This window comes from Phyllobates terribilis, unplaced genomic scaffold (assembly GCF_046119375.1).
Source record: "Phyllobates terribilis strain yellow unplaced genomic scaffold, ASM4611937v1 Scaffold_4__5_contigs__length_816908805, whole genome shotgun sequence".
Taxonomy (NCBI): Eukaryota; Metazoa; Chordata; class Amphibia; order Anura; family Dendrobatidae; genus Phyllobates; species Phyllobates terribilis.
Window position 1 is genome coordinate 651,171,447 of NW_027362764.1, and position 18,195 is coordinate 651,189,641.

The 18,195-nt window shown below is 39.6% G+C and overlaps 1 protein-coding gene across 1 annotated transcript in view; it reads left to right on the forward strand.

Annotated features, from left to right (window-relative positions):
• Positions 1–640: 640 nt before the first annotated feature.
• KCNB2 (potassium voltage-gated channel subfamily B member 2) overlaps positions 641–18,195 on the forward strand; it is a 401,287-nt gene continuing 383,732 nt past the window's right edge. The window contains exon 1 of the mRNA XM_073679441.1: positions 641–1,241. The gene's annotated coding sequence lies outside the window, so the exon portion shown is untranslated. The remainder of the gene's footprint in view (positions 1,242–18,195) is intronic.

Below are 18,195 nucleotides of genomic sequence, written 5' to 3' on the forward strand. Positions count from 1 at the left end.
GCTATAAAAAGGCAAATATACCTTAACCCCTTACAGTAGAAGAGCAGCCACACTGTACACGTGATCTGATCTCCCACAATAATCACTGTAGCTAATGCATGCATCAAGCAGCGTACAAAATGCAAAGTGGGCACAAATGCTCATAAACTAAATTACTGACATGAAGCTGTGCATTTTCAGTTGGATTTCTGCAAAAAGGATGTATTATTGGTCTGTGTCCCTTTGAGTATGTCAGTCAGGTAAGGGATGATTGACAGTAAGTGTCTCATATTAAAAGGACCTTACGCCTAAAGTCTAATCTATACTGTATGTGCTTTGTAGATAATTAGCACTGCTTTATCTCACGTTTCTCCAGCTCTCACAACCTCCAGGCTCATCTACTTCCTATTTTTGATTTAACATGGTTTTTATTAGTTTGAAATGATACGTAGTAAATATTTATTGATGATATTGTACATTTCAATAATGCATAAATGCAACAAAATCCTATACGAGTCTGATAGAACGTCTGTCGTATCCGTATTTTTGAATGATATTAGGACGCCTTTGGAAAAGCTTCGGAGCACGCTGCTGCTTTAAGCTCGGAAACTGTAGCGCTGCAAGGGTTAAAGCTGTGCTTAGAATAGGATTCCCCCAGCCCCCTCCTCTCCACCCTGTGCTTGTTCTCCTCGGGATTTCTTGGCTTTGGTGAGGAGCACTTGCCGATCTGTTGCTGCTGTCCTTGGTGATGCAGAGCTCAATCCAATTAGCTTTCACCTCTAGATCCTCTGAGCCAGATTGTGGGAGATCCAGGCCGGTCCATCCCTTGTGCTTGTGTGTGTGCCTGCTGTACAGTGAGTGTGTGATGGTGTGAATGTGTGTGACTGTGTCTCTGCAGTTCAGCATCTCCAGGCTGAGCTGAACCGCCTGCTCTCCCATTCCACAATCTATCCCCAGCCGCAGAACTAAGCCGCCCATCTCCATCATCATCATCATCATCACCACCATCACCACCACCATCAACACCATCATCATCTCTGGAGGAGGATGCACTAAATCTTAAGACTAAGCTTCATGGCACTCTACAGTCACTGTCCCTCTCGAGACTTGTAGAGCCCTGGGATAGGTCCAAGGAGCAAGACATGGGACAAAAGCTCATTGTGAAGTGTCTTCTCCTGGAGAACATCTAACAAGCTCTGGTGAAGACATGAACCGATCCTTCCCGGGGCTGGTCAGCTTGTCTTTAATCCACTTTAAGCAAGGTAAGTACATGGGAAATTTCTCCTCCAACTCTGAAGTGTATATATGTATTATATATCTCCTACATGAGCAGTTTATGGAGGAGGACATTGTTGCTCTTCTAGTTTATATGCACCTATGATGATTAATATTATCATTATTATGTTTTTGCTATTATTTGTATTCTTATTATTCTCATTTTATTATTTATATTGTTATTATTATCATTATTATTACTACTATTTATGCTATATATATAGAAAGGTCATAAAACATAGCATGGGTTGTGCCATTTAAATGCTTAAATCACCTCGTTATTACGTTGTTATCCAAGAGGCTATAAAAAAAACTCCATAAAAAAGCATTTTAATAATGAAACACCGATAAGACAATGTTCAGCGTGTCATAATCTACAGAATACACATGTATGAATGTATGTAGAGGAGAATACAATTCCGTCGCTGTAATCCCGGCAAATCAAGTTATGTAACATTTAATCTTGAAGAAGCTGCAGGTTTGTTGAGGTTATACAATGAAAATCTTTTAATAGTTGGTTCTCTTCTGATGCCGAGTCTAAGTGAAAGGGAGGATCCTCTGTAAATTATCAGTAATGAGAGTTCAATACTAGAACATAAGACCAGAAATAAAAAGAAAAAACCCAGAAGTCTAAAGGAGAGATGATTTCAATCAATAATAATCCTATCCGGTGTTGCTAAGAAGCTGGCAGAGCTTGTGAAAAGAAATACGCCAGCACAAAATGTACTGATCTAAAAAAAAAAAGTTTTAGAAGCGTGTGGCTTTGTGTAAGTTACCGGTGAGATCTGTCATTACTTATCGGAACAATAGGCCCATATTGCTTAGCAACATTTTCAAGGCCAACAAGGCATCTAATCTGGCAGAGGAGGTAGAAAATCCAGGGAAAGAGCATCTATGGTCTTGTGGTCATGGTCAGGCTGTGACCTTCATCCCAAGGTGGATATCACCCATTATTCGTATACGGCTTTGATTGTCCGTAGACTGTTCCTGATGTGGTGTGTGATGCATCAACCATAGAAAACATCAATACTGCTACTATATATATATATATATATATATATAAATATATATATATATATATATATAAAAGATGGTGTGGAGAACAAGGATGATCTGTAACCAAAGGCAACCAGACACTATGATAGATTACGGCAGTTTATTGTCAGGGATCCAGTTTTTCAGCTTTGTAGGATTTATCTAAAATGAGACATGGTACGACATAGTCATTTTCCAGCCTTTCTTACCTGCCTCTAAATAACAACAAAAAAAACTAAATTCTTTAGGACTTTTTTTATACTAATTCCATTTGTATCATCGTGTTGGCTTGGCACGAGATCCTACATGTGCCGATGGAGCAAAACTCAGTTTTCTCATCTCTGATTTCCCTAGGACTGCTGATTAAACATTATGAGACAATTTTATCAAAAATTACTTAATTGGCGCCAAATCTTTTATGTTTTTACTTCAATTCCACCACTCCATAGTTATCACATATCAGACATAATGGTAAATTTGAGGCATATTACGCTTGCACAACTTAGTGCACTCCCCAATGGAAGACAAGAAATGAGACCAGTGTATTAAATGATGCAAAGTAATCTAGAATTTTGCTCAGACTGTGACTTTTTGTGCATCTTAAAAATGAAGGTAGTATAAAAAATGTATTTCTTTCATGCCCTTTTTCAAACAGCTATGACATATCTAGAATACCATGACTTTTCTGCAATTTTTATATAGAAATGCGTTCTGAAATAAGCATTAGTACTTTATTCTAACAAGTTAACCATGCCCTTTTTTCTCAACATTTTTAATTTTTGACACAGGTACTAAAAATAGTGAATTAAATGGTGCAAAACAATGATAACTTTACAGGTACAAATAATATTTCTATTTGGCGTTATGAGTTTTTGATACAACTCGATAGAGGAAAGACAGCTTGAATTGGTTTAGATGAGAACAGACCGTGAAATTATGACGACGGTGGTTGCCTGAAAACTGTACTGTGTGAACATTGAGAATAGCTTCTTTATTTCTATTGAGTGCAGTCTGATTTAAGTGACCAGTTCAGGTCGCGAGGCCTCACAGTTAAGTAGCATACTTGTTAATGACGTGACCGGTGGTAACTCGGAAAGGCCTGATTAGTGAATACGATGAATCTTTATTCGGAAAGTGCCAGCATATTTCGAGACCCTTTACAATTCAGAGAGAACATGTATAAAGGACATCAAATGTTACAGAGAAACAAACATATACATGGATCTGTATAATAGTTGTGTACATGAGGTTTAAAGGGGTTGTCCACTATTCACAACCCCTTCTGAATCCCTATGTTTCCCCCTTGTAAAATAAAACAACTTATACTAACTCCCAGTGCTGGTGCCATTCCAGTGGTGTCGATACTGTATCTCCCAGGGATAAAAATGTCACGCACTCCCTGCAGCCAATCAGCACTGGCTTCACTCCCCCCATTTTTGGATGTATCACATACATCCAGAAGAAGTGAGAGACCATTTATTTACAAGGGGGAAACATAGGTATTCATAAGGAGTTGTCCAAGTAGTGGACAACCTCTTTAAGTGTTGACCATGGATAGCAATAAACCTTAACATTGATGGACCCCAGAACAACGTTTTTTAAAACTTGTTGAAAAGGGTTTTGTTGTTTTTTGTTTTTTTTGGGGGGAGGGCGGATTTAAAAATTTTGTCTAGAGCAAGGAAAGAGTTAAATATAAAAGAAAACAAACTCTCTTTTCATATCCTCTGCCAGACCAACGCCAGTACTTTGGTAATCCATTCCAATCTTTGGTTAATTCCTGCAGCGATCAGGTGCCATGCATCATTCACGAGACCTCAACTTATGGATTCATAAGGGGTTGTTCGAATAGTGGACGACCCCTTTAAGTGTTTAAGTGTTGACCAAGGATAGCAATAAACCTTAACATTGACGGACACCAATTTTGTCTAACTCAAAAAAAGGGTTAAACATAAAAGAAAACATACTCACCTCTTATGGTCCCTGCAAGTCCAGCGCCAGCACTCTGGTGATCCCTTCCATTTTTTGGTTAATTCTTGCAGCGATCAGGTGCCATGCATCATTCACGTGGCCTCAGCAGTCAGGGCAGTGATTGGCTGTAGCAGTTATGTGAATGATGTAGGCCACATGATCACTGCAGGAAGTAAGTACAGACCGCTGGAGAGCATGAGAGCAGCGGAGCTGAAGCTATTGAGGGTAGAGAGGTAGTATATATATATTTTTATGTATTTTTATGTATTTAAACCATGCCCTTACTCTTTAAGGTTTTCTTGGTGTTTAAATCAAACAACTATGTTTGCATTGCAGAACACATGGTATACAATTTTTGGGAAATGTTCAGGATGATAAAATGTTATTTTGTTGCTTTGTTATTAAGATGAGCTATAATAGAATTTCTCCGTCTTCTGGCAAATACTTTCTTCTCTCTAGCTATGATTTGTATAGCCCTACACTAAGATGTAACTCTAAGGGTATGTTCAAATGGATGCTTTTGGTGCAGTTTTTGGACTTTCTGGGCCAAAATTTTCATTAAAAATGCTTCAAATCTGCTTACAACAAGCATCCCACTCATTTCAATGAGAAACTTGCCTATAGTCCATGTGTTGCATTTTTTTCATATATATTTTAATTCACTTTAGAAAAAGCATCATGTCAATTCTTTGGCACTTTTTCTGCATTTTTTGCCATGGCTCTTATCATGGTTTTTAGTACTTTTTTGTGTTTTTTGCAACAGAAATTTGCTAAAAACATACCCTAGTGCTACACCCCATATTAAAAATTTATAGAGAACCACAATGGAAAATCAAGTAAAAAAACTAATTAAAGCAGCATAAAAAAATGGTGTTCTTACAAAACCGCACCAAAAAAACATCAGTATTTTAGGAGCAGTTTTTATACATGTAATATTTAGCCTTCACAATCCACATCATAAAACTACATATGAATATACCCTCGGGGCTTGTACAGACGTGGAGGAATTGTTCCAGAGATTTTCCATTTGGACTTTCAAGTGGAAAACATGCAGCTGAATCAAGTAACAGCAAAGAGGATAAGATTTCTACAAATCTCATCCATATGCTATGGGTATTTTGTGCTTGGACATTGACCTATGGTGCCAAATTTTAATTCCATACAATGTCAGTTTCATAATAAGTTTAATGGTAAAAACAAAATCTGCAACAGACTCAGATTTTTTCCCCTTTAGTTTACCCAAGAATCTGCAGCAAAATCCAAGAATATTCACATAAACACAATTTATTCACTTAAAATATATCACCATATTTTATCGGATATATTCACCAATTCCATGATGTCTTTAAATAGAACTTTATAATCCATCACCAATACCACATCTGCAGCAAAATCCTCAAGTCCAAAAAAACCCCAATATTTACAAAGTTTAAAATAAAAAAAATATATATTTTCACGTCCCCTGGAATTTCGGAGGCTCCCTTGATTGTTCCCTTGACCATCTCTGTATAACACTGCCTCCGGTGAGCTGTACCATGTGAGCTAGCAATCTATTGACTTCAACAGTGCCAAATTTTCACGCTGCTTATTACCCTGCTGATTTTCCTGGAAATTTTCCTCAGAAAATCTGTTATATGTGAATGTGCTAAGGTAGACATGTCAAACTCTGATCCACAGACGAAATCTGGCAGGCAGCATGAGTATATTTGGCCTGCGTCGCTGCACGGGTCTGATACAGTTAAAAGCAATGATGGAAGAGGGAGCTGTCAGCTGATGCTCCCTCTGCTATCATTTTCCCTCTGCGTCTGACGTCTCAGTGCAGTGGGTGCGATGACTTCACTACAATGCGCCACTGTGTGGAGCAGAGCAGAGGTAATGAGCGCTCGCTGCCGAGACTGGAGCAGTGGGGGAATGAGGAGAAGTGAGTATTTTTTTTAAATGTGGGGCCATTATAGTGTATTGAGGACTATGTGGGCTCATTATACTGTGTGGAGGACTATGGGAACCCAATATACTGCATGGAGGGTTATGTGGAGTCCAGTATACTGTATGGGACCCATTATACTCTATGGAAGGCAATGCAGGGGTCATTATACTGCATGGAAGGCAATGAAGGGCCCAATACACTCTATGGGAGGCAAAGCATTATACTCTATGAAGGACTATGAGGACCCACTATACTGTATGGAGGACTACATGGGCCCATTATACTATATGGAGGACTCTGTGGGGCCCATTATACTGTATGGAGGACTATGTGGAGCTATTATACTGTATGGAAAGCAATAGTGGCCCATTATACTGTATGGAGGATTAAGTGCGGCCATTATACGGAATGGAAGACAATACAGGGCCCATTATACTGTATGAAGGACTATGTGGGGCCAATATACTGTATAGAAGGCAATGCAGGGCCCATTATACTGTATGGAGGACTATGTGGGGCCATTATTCTGTACGGAGGACTATGTGGGGCCCATTATACTGTATGGAGGACTATGTTTGACCCATTATACTGTATGGAGGACTATGCGGGGCCCATTATATTATATGGAGGACTATGTGGGGCCCATTATTCTGTATGAAGGACTATGCGGGGCCCATTATTCTGTATGGAGGACTATGTGGGGCCCATTATACTGTATGGAGGACTATGTGAGGCCCATTATACTGTATGAAGAACTATGTTTGACCCATTATACTGTATGGAGGACTATGCGGGGCCCATTATACTGTATGGAGGACTATATGAGGCCCATTATACTTTATGGAGGACTATGTTGGGCCCATTATACTGTATGGAAGACTATGTGGGGCCCATTATACTGTATGGAGGACTATGTGGGGCCCATTATACTGTATGTAGGGCTGTGTAGGGATCACAGTTGGGGAATCATACTGTGATGGGGTCACCATAATTTGCCAAGGAGTTTGAAAGATGGGGGGGTGGGGGATACAGTAGGATCATTATACCGTGAGTGTGGAGGAATTCACTGTGGGGGTGTATTTCTGTGTTTGGCGGGCACTTTTGTTGGCATCTTATTACATTATCTGCATTGTTTAAGGTTTTTTATCCTTTGTTATTACATATTTAAGTTAGGCCATTGGGCCTTATGCATTTACTACTTTTACATAACATATTATATTATTCCAGTATGCCCCATTTGTGATTATGTGTTTATTTTATTCTAAGATCTATTAATTAAAATGCACTTTGTTTGTAGGACAACCCCTTTAAGACTGTTTACATATGAAAAGGTTCATTGTTATATTTGATGATAAGTAAAAACTTTCTCAATTATAAACATTTTTTAATAAATATCAAGGTTGGCCTACAACTTTGTCCAAGTTTTTAATTTTGGCGCTGTGTATATTTGAGTTTGACATCCCTGTGTCAAGTCCTCATTCAGACCTCCTATATTCTTATTTGTGTGGTGTCCATTTCTTTCACGGATAGAACATGCACCTATTATATTCTATGAGTCTTTTCACATGTCCAATTTTGATCCAATTTGCAGATAAAACTCGCCCACAAGTGAGTCCATAAAATAGAGTAGGCAGCACACTGATGCAATCTGAGTTGTGTCCGTGTGCTGTCCGTTGTTCCACTAAAGCCTCATTTAGATGTCAGGGATTTTTTTGATACACAAAAAAAGGACCAATTTCATTATTTGTTTTAAAAAATTACAAAGACTCTTCTGTCCATTACAGTCTTAAAAGTGGACAGCACATACTGTAGCTGTCATCTCGTTGGCCATAATTTTTATGGACTCACAGACTTTTAAGGGCTGAATTTCTCACGTACGAGAAAAACTGACCGATAATTTTGATCAGAGTTTGATGAGAGTGTGGTCCAAGTGTCATTAGTTTCTCTCATTAGTGGAGAAAAAAAAGGCATTTCTCCACCTTCTACTTCCTGACAGTCTGTGAAAATCAGACCACACTCGAATGCGGTCCAATTTTTTCATGGACCCATTCACTTGCATTGCCGATTTTTATTCGACCGTTGGATCAAAATCGGATATGTCTCCACAATTTTTGACTGATTGCTCGGTCCGCGAAAAATCATGGAATTGTGAATGGCCCCATGGAGTGTCACAGGTACCAGTGCTGTCCATGAAAACCACGGATATCACTCGTACATGAAAATCGGATGTGTGAATGAGCCCTAAGGGCTTGTACACACAACCGTAAAAATCGAACTAGTTCTATTCGTTGTTTTGATGGATAGCACTCGTCCCCATCTTATTTTATGTAGCCGTGGACATGTTCGCGTTTTTCCGTAACATGTACGACTTGCATAAGATTATAGGATCACATGTGGCCACTCATGTCTATGGGACATGGAAAACATGTAGATTTTCACGGACTGACAGAGTGGAGAAGATGGAGAATTTTTTTTTTCTCCTAATCCGAGAACATCGGATCACACTCTGATCAGACTGATGAAACTATGATCAGAGTGTGATTAGCATAATCTGACCAATTTTCTTGGATGAGCGAAAAATTGTTGTGTGACCCTACCCTTAGAGTGATTTTGATGACTTAAAAAACACAGAAATGAATATTACAATAGGCTATAATGGTTACAGGCTCTATATGTGAAAAACATGTTTAAAACACGCATGTGAAGAATATATAACTGAATGATGCTTAATGCTACAAGAAGGTTGGGAATCTTCATTTACTTTTTTCCTCATACGAGAAAAGCAGATGACACATGGATGATAAAAATAGACACAGAGGCCAAAAACAGATGAAAATCATATCTAGAACACTAGTCCTTTTTTTGCATCTGAGAAAAAAAATGACATGAATGAGGCCCTAGACTGATTGTCTATGACTTGCTTGCTAGCATTTTAGGGTTTGCGGAGCGTTACAAACTGGGAACACAGAGATGCAAACTTATGCTTGGACCCCCTCTTCTCAGGCCACACAGAAATTGCTGGGACTTACAGTACTTTGTTACATTCTTCCAAAAATCCTCTATCAGATGACACTCCATTTTATGCTATTACAAGTAAGATTGCAGTGAAACTCCTTTAATCCTGCATCCAATAATCTAAAAAGTCAGATAAATCTGCATTTGTTTGTAACGCAATATAACTAGAGAATTTCACAAAATCGGAGAAAGAAAACTGAGAATTAGCTACCGTAATAAGGAAATTCCTCTGATTAGAAATATTTTATTTTATTTTTTTTTATATAATTTTACTTCCTAATTAGGAAATTCCTCTGATAAGAAATATTTTGTGTTATTATATTTATTTATTTATCGCATACATTTATTTTACGTTATTTTATTTCCTAATTAGGAAATGCCTCCGATTAGAAATATTTTATGTTATTTTATTTCCTAACTAGGAAATTCCTATGATTAGAAATATTTTATGTTATTTTAGCTTTTTATTTTTATTTATTTTATGCTATTTTATTTCCTAACTAGGAAATTCCTATGATTAGAAATATTTTCTGTTTTTAATGTTTTTTTTTTTTTTTTATTTTATGTTATTTTATTACCTAATTAGGAACGTCCTCTGATTACAAATATTTTGTTATTTTCTCTTTATTATTTTTGTTTGCGTTCCTGCAAGTTATTACGGTAGATACGTTGATGATGGATTAAAGGAAAGTTACTATAATTTTACAAAACTTGCGCAGATTTGCTTAGAAATTACATAATCTTTCACCATGATAAAATATATAATTGCATTGTCTCCTAAAATCTTACATAAATTATAAAAAATAAATGAAAATGTGAACATGAAAACAAATCCCTAAGGCCCTGGCCAACAATTATACTTAGGGTGTCTGTACATGGAGATGTAATTAGGGGCAGATATATGCCCTCACTTTACACTGGCCCTGTCGTCTGTTATGCTGCAGACAAAGGCTTGAGCACCAAAGTGTTGCATGGAAAATGTGTGTTCATTTCCGTGTCGACCTCTGGATATCGGTTTCATGCTGTTGCTTAGCTGTGCATGATGAGCTATAAGAATATAGAACACAATGAATATTGGATATTGCAGCTTTCATCCTCAGAGGAGATGCCGGTGCAGGTCACCAAGACCAAAGTTACATAGTTTGTAAACTATCTACATCTTAACAATAACACATTTGATAATATAATTAAAATACATAAAATTCACCAAAATGGAAATTTTAGATGGTTGAAATAAATTAGAAATATCTGAATGAAAATGTGAGGTGTCAGTGTCTTGTCATTACATATCTCAGTAAACTGCATTTCCTGTAAGACGTTGGATATCCATGAATTTTATTTGAAAAGTAGTACAGATAGGAAGCAGTTCAGTACACATAGTACAAATAGAGAACAATACAGTACATATGGAACAGGCAGAAAGTGTGCAGTGCAGTCAGGTCATGTAGTGCAGGTAGGGAGCAGTACAGTACATGTAGTGCAGGTAGGGAGCAGTACAGTACAATGTAGTACAGGTAGAGAACAATAGAATACATGTGGACCAGGTAGAATGCATTATTGTGCATGCACAAGTATTAAGCAGTGCAGTACATATAGTGCAGGTAGGAAGCAGTTCAGTACATGTAGTACAGGTTTAGAACAATACAGTACATATGGATCAGGCAGAAAGTGGCACTGCGCACTCAGCACAAAGTAGTAAGCAGTGCAGTAAATGTAGTACAGGCAGGAAGCAGTACAGTACGCTTAGCACAGGTACAGAGCTTTATAGTACATGTAGTACATATATGTAGAAGTTCAGTAAATATAATAGAAATAGAGAGTAATACAGTGAGTGAGAGGTAGAGAGCAGTACAGTGTATTCAGCATAGGTAGTAAGAAGAATTATACATGTAGTACAGGTAGGGATCAGTACAACACTTGTAGAATGTGCAGAAAATGTACGGAATAGTACAGTACAGGTAGTATATGTAGAGAGCAGCACAAGAAGTAAGCAGTACAGTACATATAGTACAGGTAGGGTACAGTTTAGTTTCATGTAGTACAGGTAAAAAACACTACAGTGCATTTAGTACAGGTAGGAAACAGTACAGAATGTGTAGTAAAGGTACAGAACAGTACAGTACATGTAGAACAGGTAGAGCAGTACAGAACATGTAGAACAGGTAAGGTAGAGCAGTACAGTACATATAGTACAGGTAGGAAGAAGTCCAGCACATGTTGTACCGGCAGAGAATAGAACAGGGTATTTAGCACAAGTAAAGAGAAGTACACTACATGTGGTACAGGTAAAGAGGGGCTCAGTGCATGAATGACAGGCAGACAACAGCACAGTACCTATAACATAGTCCTGTACTGCAGAGAGGCAAGTGGTTTAGTAAAAAGGTAACCTCCCTCAAGTGTAGATTTAAGTTTTAATGGTCCGGCAAAAGTTATTGTGAATTAAAATGATTGTAAAGTGAGGGACCCCAATATTCTGCAGCGCTGTATTACGAATGTATTCCTAATCAGATCATTACTTGACTGAGCACTGAACGTTGAGTGATTTTACAGCTCCCACTTATTATTATTATTTATTTATATAGCACCATTGATTCCATGGCGCTGTACATAAGAAGGGGTTACATACAGAATACAGATATCACTTACAGCAAATGAACTAACAGTGATAGACTGACAGAGGGAGGAGGACCCTGCCCTTGTGGGCTTACATTCTACAGGATGATGGGGAAAGAGACAGTAGGTTCAAGGGTTGCAGCAGCTCTGGTGGTGGTGAGGAGGCAGAGTGGTCATTGCAGGCTGTAAGCTTTCTTGAAGAGATGGGTTTTCAGGTTCCGTTTGAAGGATCCGAATGTGGTGACTAATTGGACGTGTTGAGGAACAGAGGGGGATGTTCAGGAGAAGTCTTGGAGGCGATTGGGTGAGGAACGAATAAATGTGGAGAAAAGAAGGAGATATTTGCAGGACGGGAGATTACATGAGGGAATATATCAGATTAGTTCAGAGGAGAAACGTTATGGATGGTTTTGTAGGTCAGTGTTAGTAGTTTGAACTGGATACGCTGGGCCATTGGGAGCCAGTGAAGAGATTTGCAAAGGGGGGGGGTAGCAGAGGAGTAGCGAGGAGAGAGATGAACTGGTCGGGCAGCAGAGTAAAGGATGGACTGGAGAGGTGCAAGAGTGTTAGCAGGGAGGCCACAGAGGAGGATGTTGCAGTTGTCAAGGTGGGAGATGATGAGGGCATGCACAAGCAGTTTACTATATTGAGGGTTGAGGAAAGGACGGATTCTGGAAATATTTTTGAGCTGGAGGTGACAGGAGGTGGCGAGAGCTTGGGTGTATGGTGTGAAGGACAGGGCAGAGTCAAGGGTTACTCCGAGGCAGCAGATTTACAGTACAGGGGAAAGCGTGATGTCATTTATTGTGATAGATAGTTCAGATGGGAAAGATACGTGAGATGGAGGAAAAATAATGAGTTCAGATTTGTCCACATTGAGCTAGAGGAGCGAGAGGAGAATAAGGAGGATATGGCTCATAGACACTCTGGGACTCTGGACAGCAGAGAGGTGACGTCTGGGCCAGAGAGGTATATCTGAGTGTCATCAGCGTACAGATGAAGAAGAGTAGGGATCCTAGGACTGAGTCTTGAGGGACTCCAACAGAGAGAGAGCAGGATGAGGAGGTAGTGTGGGAGTGGGAGACGCGAAATGTGCAGTTGGAAAAGTATGAGGAGATCCAGGATAGGGCAAGGTCTTTGACACCAAAGCAAGAGAGGATCTGTAATAGGAGATGGTGGTCAACTGTGTCGAAGGCAGAGGACAGGTCTAGAAGGAGGAGTATAGAATTGTCTGTTAGCTTTGGCTGTAAGTCATTAGTAATTTTGGTCAGGGCAGTTTCGGTGGAATGGTGGGGACGGAACCCAGATTGTCGGTTGTCGAAGAGAGAGTTAGATGAGAGGAGAGAGGTAAGTTCAGTGTGAACATGTTGCTCAAGGAGTTTGGAGGCAAATGGGAGCAGCGATACGGGGCGATAGCTGGACAAAGCGGTTGGGTCGCGGGGTGGCTTTTTTAGAATGGGCATAATTGTGGCATGTTTGAAAGCAGAGGGGAAGGTATCAAAAGTTAGTGATAGGTTGAAGAGATGGGTTAGCAATGGGATGAGTGTGGGGGGTGAGGTTAGGGAGGAGGTGGGATGGGGTCGAGTACACAAGTGGTGAGGTGTGAGTTGGAGAGGAGACAAGTAAGCTTTTCTTCAGTGATGTTGGAGAGGGAGATTATGGGGGAAGGGCAATGGTCTGGAAAACAAAGGGGTTGTGGTGATTGAACAATAAAGACTTGCCTTGTTGGGTCGATCTTGTTTTTGAAGTGTGTGGCAGAGATGAGGGAGGTCGGAGGGGGCAGTGGAGGGCGGAGGAGGGAGTTAAAAGTGTTGAATAAATGTTTGGGGTTGTAGGATAAGGAAGATATGAGAATTGTGAAGTTGGCCTGTTTAATAGAGGTGAAGGCTGATTTGAATGTGAGTGTTGCTTGTTTGTATGCAGTGAAGTCATCTTGCGAATGTGTTATCTTTCAACGCCGCTCCGCAACCCTGGATGCTTGCCGAAGATTTTTAGTGAGGTTATTGAGCCAGATATTTCACCTATATCCCATGGGCAGGTGTCTGAACATTCGAGCCTGGGTTCTGCTCTGCCCTTATCTGTATTGAGGATGGTTGACACAAGGTGAGATTGTAATATTAGACATAGGACTGTCCCAATTGGGTACACCTTATCGGTGGGATGGCTTTTACACTTTTTTTAATTAAAATAGTGTTAACTAAGAAGTACCCTAGGTTATTTCCATGTACATATACTATTACTATTTATTTATTTACTTACTACAGGCTGTATGCTCATTTTGTTTTTATCTTAGGTTTTAGCTATGATTATTTGTATAACTTGCTCATAATTTCCCCAGTTTGTGTATAATAACGAGCACAGCTCATACATTACAAAGCATCATGGCAGGGTCTGGTTTGATCATTAGTCTTAGTCCAACTTCAAAACTACTTGTGTACAGTAATTTAGTAAAAGTCACATATCTGCCAAGAATTGATCTGCTGTCAGGAAAATACATGATAATGCAGTAATGAGTTTATAATCAGTCTCGGGGCTTCTCTTCACAGCTCTGATGCATAATTGTAATTTAGTTACATATTAATGACATTTTGTGTTAGACTGGAACTATCTTGTATCTGGCCACAAATGTATTTTGCATAATTATAAGCTACTAACCTCATACTGAGAATACTATGATGTTATATTATAAGTATGCCCTGAAAAGTAATACATGTCATCCAGGGACAAAAGAGAATTTTGACCCCCCAAAAAATTAAGTCATTAACAATAAAGCAATGGCTCCATTTTAGGATGTTGTTTGGAGTAGATTGCACAGAAGTAATGCAGTCATAAATATATACAAGTAGGTAATTAACATAGCTAACGTTGTAATCAGACCACAGAATGTAGCAGAGTATAAAAGGCAGTGATGCAAATGCTTAAGAAACACTGGATTATGGTTCAAAGCGTAAAAATAAATGATTAAGCCATTAAAAGAGCCTGTAAATAAAATATATCAAAATGTGTTATACTGTGCACTGAATCTGGTTATCACTGCTAACATTAGTTTGCGGTACATTGTGTATATTTAAACAAGGGATTTTGTGAATACAGGGCGTTCTGCTAAGTTCGGACAGAATGTTCAGACATCTGGCTCCAGCCTAATATCTTCTGCAAATTCTGGATTAATTTGCGTTAGTTGTGCCATAAAAGTGATTATGTGTCCGCATTTTATCTACAAAGATGCCTTAACTAATTACAGGTCACATTTTAATGACCTTTTGGGGATCCCACGTGTCAGTGATTCAGTTCACCTTTGAAATCTTGAATAAAGAAAATTTGTATGTTTTGTAAACAAAACTCCTGTGCGCAGTATGTGTTCCCATGGTAACAGACGACAAACCAAAGTTGTCCTATCCTACACTCACACTCCTTACCATCTGTCTTTTATTTTTTGGTAACTTTAGGGCTAGGTGCAGCCGACCATGTAATCTCATCCAAGAGAATCGGGGCGATTATGCAAATCACTCTCTGATCAGACTGATCACAGGTTGATCAAAGTGTGATCACAGCGTGACCGGATTCTCTCAGATGAGGAGAAGATGGAGAAAAAAAATGTCTCCATCTTCTCCATTATGTCTTCCGAATGCAGTCCGATGGTTTCCACTGACTCATTGAATTGCATGGCCAAGTGCGATCTGAAAAATTGGACATCGACACTGCCTCATAGACTAACATTGGTCTGAGTGCAATCTGATGTTTTGTTGGATTGCACTCAGACCGAAAATACGGTCGTCTGCACCAGGGGTGAACATATCATTGGTGCAGCATCAAGAGCCCAAGAGGTAAGGGGATCCATTCCAACCTCAAAGCAGCAAGGAGCTTCTGTCGTAGCAGAGCTATTGGACCGCAAGGGACCCATATACTGTTCTTGCATAGGTCTGCACCTGTAATCTTAGTGATGGTCATTAAATTAAAACTTATCACCTCTTTTCAGGATGGTTTATACATTTCCGATTTCAGTAGGTTCCTGTGGAATTGAAGCATAATGTAAAGCACAGAGGTGAGTTTAACAAATTTAAAACATAACTTTTAATATTAATATCCTTAAAAGGCAATACTACCAATACCTATAGGTAAAAAGACACACACATTGGGAGACGCACATCTATAGAATAGGCTGCACTTTGACACATTGACACGGAAGGACGCACGACTCCTGGATACAGTAAGGGTGAGCAATAATTTACATTTGGGTATCTGTTAGCACTTAGAGAGGGATATAGGGACGGGTTCTTCTACCCTAGTTATATATAATACTGGGACCCAATTTTGTTACTTTGCACAAGTCCCTTAACTGTACCAGATGCACTTTATCTTCCCTCTGTTGCCTTCATGTTATTCTTTTCCCTACCTCCCTGCTCAGTCCTTTGTTTATCCTGTTATTGCCTCCAAAATTTGTATAAGCTGTCCACAATGTAACCCATTAATAAACGGAATTGCATTTTGATCACTAGCATGGACATTCTTGGTGTTCTTATTTGGGCCATAAGTACTCATTATTTTTTGGTTTAAACATCTATAGAATAGGGTTTTCCATTAGTAGGTTGAGCTGTGGACTGCCTTTGTGAGGGCGGGAGCAATGAGGTTGTACAGGGGAGCACCCAGGGCCGTTACCATCACACTGTGTGCCGAAACTATATTCTCTTCGCCCAATGCTGCACTGGAGGATTCTCTGTACTCACTGTTACACCGTCCATGGGACCTGAACTGACTTCAAGCAAGACAGGAGATCATAGATCCAGGTTAACAGACTCACTTTTACTGTGCAATTCTTCCATACATGGCTGCAGTATACAGATCAAGACAAGTTCTTTAGTTAGTGAAGTATCCTTGGTAATGTGCCTTTCCAGTGTTCGTTCTCGTCCTGTCCTGACACCCAATATCAACCACTTCTTCTGCAACCCAGCTGAGTATCTCCCCTTCAGGGATATGGAGGCCTCGCCTTGAGCACCAATAACAGGCTGTGAGCCTAGGACTGTGCCGGCGTCCAGATTCAGTATCAAACGTTCCCTCATTCTGTTCTGACAACTTGCACCATTAAAACCCTTCTTCACTGCTGTAACTGCTGATGGAGTCTGTTTTCCTGTCTTCTCAGTCTTCCTCCACACTCCGTCTTTCTCTAAAAGAACAGAACTTACACCGGTCCTGTGCATTCGGGTCTTGAACCCAGAACTGGGGTAGCCTGACACAGACCTCCCCTATCAGCAGCCTCACTGCCTAAGTCACTCTCTGACTACAGCTCCTCACTACTATCTGCAACACGGAATTGTTTTCTATAAAACTATATTAAAACTCTCCCAATTGATGATGCAACCCCTGAATTAACTCTCTAATGTCTAAGCAGTGTAGTGTAACTAAATCCCTATCTATTGTATGGTTCCCCCTCTGGGCAGACCTCCCGCATCCCAGGAACGGCCTTAGGCAGGGCCTATAGGAGAACCGGCATCGGCCATAGGGATTTCACACAGCAAACACTTGTTTTATCAAATAAATAACATGAATACATAAATATAAACAGCTTAACAACCCCCTTGTTGCCTCGGCGTCTTCTTCACCCACCAACCCCCTCCAGGTTTATAAGGCTATTTGAGTATGCGTAGGGCATAATAGGCCTCCCGGTTGGCTCCACATGACTGTATAACTGGTTTATGAGAAAAAGGTGCTGGATACAATGATCGTCCCCTTGTGCATCTGTACATGAACAATTGGGTGAGATCAATCAGATTTTTTTCATTTTTCATGTATATCAAGCGTGATATGACTAGGTGAATGAAGTCACAACTTAAAGATTGCACCTATTTATATTGTGTGTGAACTAGATATTTACAGAGTTCACATTTTTTATGTGATTTTCATATTTTAATGTGTGTGCCTTTTTGCCTATAGGTATTGGTAGTATTATTGCCTTTAAAGGATATTAATATTAAAAGTTATGTTTTAAATTTGTTAAACTCACCTCTGTGCTTTACATTATATATTGTGAGTTGGGAGTGTTCCTCAGTAACAATAGGGTTCCCCCAATAGTTACCTTTGCTGCTTTTTTTGGAATTGAAGCGTAGGACACACATGTGCTCTCTGGCTCCCTTTATTCTCTACGTGATTTACACTTTATTTAGACGTCCTTGAGTAACATATACCGTATTTTTCGGACTATAAAACGCATCGGACCATAAGACGCACCTAGGTTTTAGAGGAGGAAAATAAAAATAAAAAATTTAAGCAAAAAATGTGGTCATGATGCACTTTTAAGGGGGAGGGGGTCTTCTGCTGACACTGGTATAGGGGTAAGGTCCCCCAATTCTGACAATATCCCCCATCCTGGTATATATGCCCCCCACGTC